Consider the following 7373-nt stretch of genomic DNA (forward strand, 5'->3'; position numbering starts at 1 on the left):
GTTTCCCCCAACAACAAAAGGGTTTAGTTCACCATTTTCATGGTGAACCTAGATGAAAAGTGAAGGAAAAATGGAAAAGCAAACCCTAGAGAGGATGAAAAGGAGCCTAAGCATCCAAGAAATCTTCTCCAAGGAGTGAAAAGTAGGTTTGGCCGCCCTTCTCTGTCAAAAGAATGAGAATGAAATCCTAACAAGGCTATTTATAGTTGAGGAGCATCACAGAAAACAGGCCTAGGCCCAGCGGACAACCGCCCAGCGGACAACCGCCCGGCGGCGCACTTATGCCGCCCGGCGGTTTGCTTCTAATCACGCCAACGCCTAGCGGCAGGGGACCACCGCCCGACGGTTTTCCTCTAATCGCAAATCCGCCCAGCGCCCACGCCAGGTGCCTTCTCCTCGCCCTGGACCACCCAGCGGTGAATTTTGCCGTCGGGCGGTCCCTAGACTCATCTTTTCTTCAGTTTTCTTCCTCTGTCCTGAGTCTAAGACCTTCATCTTCAATCTCCATCTTCACTTTCATCAAAATAACTACAAAACAATGCAAAACAAGCATAATATCGCTAAAAACAGCTTTTGACTCTCAACTGACTCTTTTAACTGCGGTAGGGGCAACTTACACCGTTGGGCGGTCCAGGGCGAGGAGTAGGCACCTGGCGTTGGCGCTGGGCGGTTTTGAGGGAAACCGCCGGGCGGTAGACCCTACCGTAGGGCAGTAGTGCGATTTGTAGGAAACTGCCGGGCGCCACACTTATACCGTCAGGCGGTTGTCTGCTAGGCTTGGACCTGTTTTCTGTGATTTTTATGATCTGTTTGGGCTTGGGCTTGTTTTATGTTATATTTATGCCCTATTTAAAGGCCAGAACGTCTTAGGGTTTGTATCTTTTGATGGCTTAGGCACAGAAACACACTTTTCACCCCTTTGGGGTAGATTTGGAGATGGTGACAACTCTCCTTTTCTCCTTTTTAGGGTTTGTATCTCTTTCCTTCCATTCTTCATCCATTTTTCATCTAGATTCACCATGTCAATGGTGAACTAAACCGTATTGTTGTTGGGGGAAACAATGTAATCTTTTGATACTCTCGTTTATTGAAACTCTTGATTATTTATATGGTTTCCATATGTTTGCATCATACAATCCAATCAAATAAGCAAGGATTAAACACCAATTAGGTAGCTAAGCATATACCCAATCGCAAGCACAAAACAGATTTAACAATATGCCAAATCAGAGCAGTAAAAACGCATTTCTAACTTAGAAATCTAAAGGAAGCAATGCAAAATCACTAATGACCAACCAAGAACACTTAAGCTAACATTAAATCGAAATTACAGAAACAAAATGAAAGGGAATTCAACATTAAATCTGGAACAAAATGAACAAAACAAAACTGCAGCAGAAAACAAAACTGGAAGAATAAAAATTCAATTAAATCTGCAACGAAAACAAAAAAACGCAATTAAACATGAAAACGAAATTGGGCAGCAATGAAATTGGGGGAAAATGAAATTCAAAAATGAGAATGAAAGAAGAACCCAAAGCAAAATTGTAATTGTAATTAAAATCGAGATTCATACATTAACTGAAAGGAAAAGAGAACAAAACCTAAGCCCCCAAAGGGGAGGAAGAAAACGAACCAATGCTCCAAAAACCTAAAGGAAAAACATGAAAATGAGGGGGAGAGAGATCCAAATCTGATTTGGGGTTTTTAAAAGTGCAAAAGACGAAAGTGCCCTCTATATGTGCTTCTTACAAAAATACTGACCAAAAATAGGCCCAAAAGTCAAATCCGGCTAAAATTAAAGTAATTTACATTACAAAACGAAATTGAATGGTGTTGCAGCCCTCTTGAAGTCCTAATCATAATTCCAAAATTGTCCTGCAATTAATAATGAGAAAAATTTGATTCAAATAATCCAAATTAATTAAAAATATGAATTACTGATTAAATTAAGCCCAATTAGTGAAAATGACACAATAATGGAAAATTAAACACAATTCACTAATATAATTTGGTGTTAAAAGCTAAGTGAATAGTATAAAATAATGATTCATGACTGCTAGATCAGGATTTTTCTTTTGTTTTTGTTATTTTTTTATGCTTGTTTGAACTGTGTTTATTTTGTTTCTAATTTTCGCTTTTGTTATGTGCTTGGTTAAATGGATAGTTGCTGCAATAGTTTGGTTGTTTGATTGTGAGAAGTAGGTTTATCTTGTGTTTGCTTCATTGTTTTGAGATTTATGTATAGATAATTATTGGTTTAGCTCTTTAAGCATAGATGGTGGATGCTCATGGTTGTTTAAGATAGATGCATGGTTTCAATTGTGATTAATGTGCTTGGTAGGGTGTGTTTAAAATTGTGGAACTTGAGTTAACCTGTGAAAGGATGGACTCTAAAGTTTATTGTTGAATGTTATTGCTTTGGATTCATAGTGTATTTTGCCTGAGTTTCTCTATTGAACTTTTTTCTTGCTTGTTAGAAATGATCAATGTCATTTGTTCTTCTCCCTTATAAGCCAATGCCATCTGTTCTTATCCTTTGAACCTTGAGCTGAATATGAAAAAAACCTTTGAAATCTTTGCCTTGAGTTGAGTTGAGTATGCATGTATGGTACAGGAGAACGGTTCAAGTTTGAGGTTGTTGGGAAATTGAAACAAAAATAATATAATAAAATAAATATAAAAAGAAAAAAAGCATTGAGTAAAGCAAGAAAAGCAAGAGAAGAAAGAAGAAGAATAGAAGATGAGCTCAATGAATAAAATGTTAGATTAAGTTGAGAAGTGGTTTCTCAAGTGAAAAGCAGAAAGAGAGGTTAATGCTAAGTTATGAAGTAAATTATTCACTCTCTTAATTTAAAGGAGCTTTGTTTTCCAGAAAAAAACTAGTTTTTCTTCTTAGCCCAGCTACAATACAAGCCTTTAAAAAGCCCTTGTGATGATAACTTGTTTGTGAATGTGTTTGATGTTGTTTAAATGAAAGGAAAAGTTTATTTGTGTGGCATTGTAATGGTAGAGTGAAAGAGTCACCTCATTATAAACCTTTGAGTTTGAGTGAAACACTTTCTTTGGTGAGGAATGGTTCCATGCACTATAGGATAACATTTTGCTATGGTTGTTAATCACTTAAAAGGCTTTTGCATCTGTTGTGTATTTGTTGTTATGTGAGCACCATAGTTGAAGCTTGTTTGGCTAAGACAACTCCTACTCGACATGCCGAGCTTCTACCTCGGTAGTCTGAGCTTTAACCCGACACCCAGTAAGTTGAGCTTCAACCTGACACCCAGCAAGCCGAGCTTCAACTCGGTAGCACACAATTTTTCTCCTTTCTTTCATCATGTCTTATGATAAATCTAAATCATATCTTGTTCGTTTTAATGGAAAAAATTATACTGCTTAGGAATTTCAATTTAAGCTTTTTGTCAAAGGAAAAGAAATGTGGGTTCATATTGATGGTCGAGTTCTAACACTTACCGGTGAATCAGATATGGCGAAATGGGAAAGCAAAGATGATAAAACATATCCTGGATTCTTAGCTCATTTGAGCCACAATTTATTCTTAATCTTAGGCCTTACAACACTACTAAGGCATGTGGGATTATTTGAAAAAGGTTTATCATTAAGCCAATGGTGCTCAAAGGTTTTAATTGGAGTATGAGATGACCAATTTCACACAAGGGAATCTATTCATTGTGGAGTATTATTTTGGTTTTTAGAATCTTTAGGCTGAATATTCAAATATTATTTGTGGGTATTTCTGATGAAGCCCTAACTGTTGTTCGATAACGGTCTAAAAACCGTTATTGTTATACTTAAATTTGATATCAAAACACACCCTTTATGGCTTAGAATGAGCTTAGAATCAAGTAAAACACTTAGTTTAGTCAAATGAGAGTCAAAAGTTGTTTTTAGATATATTATGCTTGTTTTTGCATTGTTTTGTAGGGTTTTGATGAGAATTGAAGATGGAAGTGAAGTAGGGAGGACTTAGACTCAAGAAAGGAAGAGAAAAAGGAAGAAAAGAAGAGTCAAGTTCACCGCTCAACGCCAATTCCAGCGCTGAGCGTGATGAAGGTTGAAAAACAGTTATTTTCATATGTCATTTTAGACCAAATTACACCCTTTACTACTTGGAATGAGCTTAGGATCAAGCAAAACTCAATAAATGAGTCTGTAAAGAGTCAAAAGCTGTTTTTAGCGATATTATGCTTGTTTTGCATTGTTTTGTAGTTATTTTGAGAAAGTGAAGAATGGAGTTGAAGATAAAGGTCGTAGACTCAAGAAAAGAGAATAAAATTGAAGATTTGAAGAGTCAATGCACCGCCCGACGGCAATTTACACCGCCGGGCGGTTTTGAGGGAAACCGTCGGGCGGCAACTTACACCGCCAGGCGGTTTTGAGGTTTGTGGGAAACCTCCCGGCGCCACACTTGTTCCGACGGGCGGTGGTCTGTTGGGCCTGGGCCTGTTTTCTCCTGCGCTCCTCACCTATAAATAGCCCTATTGCGAGTTGAGATGCATTCTTTTGATAGAGGAGGACGGCTAGACCTAATTTTGCTCTCTGGAGAGGAACTCTTGGATGCTTAGGCTCTTTTTCATCTTTTCTAGGGTTTGCTTTTCCATTCTTCTTCCATTTTTCATCTAGTTTCACCATGAAAATGGTGAACTAAACCCTATTGTTGTTGGGGAAACAATGTAATCTTTTGATACTCTCTTTTATTGAAACTCTTGATTATTTACATGGTTTCCATATGTTTTGATTGTTAATTGTTGGGTTCTCATCTGTACTTAATGCCTTTATCGTTTAACTCATTCGATAACTGTTGTTTGTCTTTATTGATACGGGGACGTACATTAATGTCATGAACTGGTGAGTAATTTCTTGATTATGCAATATCACCTAGGGATAGGGGTATGACGATCAATTGCGTTTAACTTCTACTCTATAATGTTGTATTAATTGCTAAGGGAGGCTAGGGATAGCAAGCCAGTAATTAGTATTAGGCTCTTTTTGCCCAGGGATCGGGTTAAGGGTAGGCTAAGAAAGTTGCATGACAATTAATTAATCAAGCTAATAATTCAAGAGGAGTATATAAGAGAGAGCAAACAAGGATATAATTGTAAACCCCCAACAACTCCATTCATCCATTGTTTTCTTCTTGTCATTTGGATCAATCTCTTTTATATGTTTATATTTTATTTTAATAATCAATCAATTAATTTTTATTTTCAAGTCTTATTATTTTAATTCACGTGAACGAGAAAGCCTTTCGAGTCTCTTGGGAAGAACGATATTGGGTTTTATCAATTATATTACTTGATACGATTTGGTACGCTTGCCAATCCGTCAACAAGTTTTTGGTGTCGTTGCCAGGGACACGAGATTATTTTTCTAGTAGTGTGAATTGATTGAATTTGACTTGGTTGTAATTATTTTTGTTTTATTTTTCTTTAATTGCGTTTTATTTTATTTTCTGTAAAAGTGCTTTTAGGGTGTGTTTCTTGTGTATGCAGGAAACAATACATACTAGAAGCAGAAAAAACCAGCAACCTCTTTTAGAAGGTTTACCGGATGGGAGGAGAAAGAGACGTCCTTCACGTGAGAGATCTCTTTCTCCTGAAGCAATTTCGCAGTCTTCACCTGAGATTTCTGCACCACATTTTGAGGAGATGCCTAACCAACCTCCTCCTAGACGTACTTTGGGGGACGCAGCGAATGCAGTAGGCCCCTTGAACTTCAACAGCATAGCAGTTCCAGCTGACAACGCAACCAGCATGGTGTTGAGTCTGGCGCTCATCCAGTTAGTCCAGAATAATCAATTCCATGGGTTGTCGAATGAAAATCTTTACAAGCATTTAACAATCTTTGGTGAGATTTGCAACACTGTCAAGATCACTGGAGTGTCGGATGACAGAGTCAGACTCAGTTTGTTTCCTTTCTCTCTTGGAGGAAACACAAAAGATTGGTTGAATTCTTTCCCTGAAAGAACATTCAGGACTTGGGAGGCGGTGGCACAACAATTTGTTACTAAATTCTTCCCAATTCCAAAAATTAATCAAGGGAAGCTGGAGATCTCTTCGTTCAAGCAAGGGATGGAGGAAACTCTCGGGCAAGCATGGGATAGATTTAAAGGTTTGTTGAGGGCGACCACAGGTCATGGGTTCGATAAAACTTCATACTTACTTGCTTTCCTTGGAGGTTTACGTGCTCATTCCAAGATGATGTTAGATGCCTCAGCTGGAGGCAGTATCAATAGAAAAACGGAAGATGAGGCGTATGACTTGATTAAAGAGATGGCTTTAAACGAAGTGTCTCAGAGTGAGAGGGGCATACAAAAAGGAGGACTCTTGCATCTTCCTACTTATACGAAATGAGAATCTGAAAATGTCATAACTAAAAGAATATGATAGGCAGAAACATAAGTATGTTCGCAAACAAGTAGGCTTCGTTTTTACAACAAGAGGGGGGTGAATTGGTGTTTTCACAAATATAAAATGTTTTCGCAATCTTGCAATCAAAGTATTAAACTTTTCACACTTTCTTGAAATGTAAGTAATGAAAAATTATATGCAGCGGAAAAACGTAGTTGACTGCGTAAAGATTAAAGTCGACTGCAAAGTAAAAGTGTAGGGATAGAGAAAATCAAACACTGAATTTTTATACTGGTTCGGCCAACAATGCCTAAATCCAGTGTCCTTCCAACCCAGGAAGCAAATGCACTATAATGGTTGCGGTTTTTACAAGGAAATTATAGAAGACCTGCACGTCAAAAATATAAATCTCCTCTCTATCCCAAAACCAAAATATAGCTGCAGAACAAAACTAGACTTGTAGCAATAATCCCCTCTACTGCAATCTGCAACACCACTTTGAACAATCCTCAAAGTGAACAATCCCCTGTATCCAACAGGTCCAAATACCAGCAGTCTTTACGAATGCCAAACTAGAAAAGCAATTCAGCAATCTTCAAAGGATGCCAAGCCTGAAACACAATCACACAGAAGCACCTTCCTTGTGCAAATACTGATCAATCTTTGTGTGCGCAGAAGAACCTCCCTTTGAATCTCTTTCAAGAAACATCAGCACCGTCTTCTTGGAGAATTATTGGAGTTCTTACAACAGAGAATTTTATCTGAAACAGAAATGAAATTGTTAGTTCTTCAAAAGTCTCTTAACTGATTTGTGATCAGTCTATTTATAGATTTATGCTATTCAGATAAACTCTTCGTCGATTATGCTACTAATTCAGTCGACTAAATTATGACAGTTATAATAAACAGTTAACCAAGTAGCATACAGTCAACCAAAAACAAAACACATTAAATACAGTTGACCAAATCATAAATGTTCAACTAACTTTTAAAAATATAGCTGTT

The sequence above is a fragment of the Vigna radiata genome, unplaced genomic scaffold (genome assembly GCF_000741045.1).
Source record: "Vigna radiata var. radiata cultivar VC1973A unplaced genomic scaffold, Vradiata_ver6 scaffold_189, whole genome shotgun sequence".
In the NCBI taxonomy this organism is placed as follows: domain Eukaryota; kingdom Viridiplantae; phylum Streptophyta; class Magnoliopsida; order Fabales; family Fabaceae; genus Vigna; species Vigna radiata.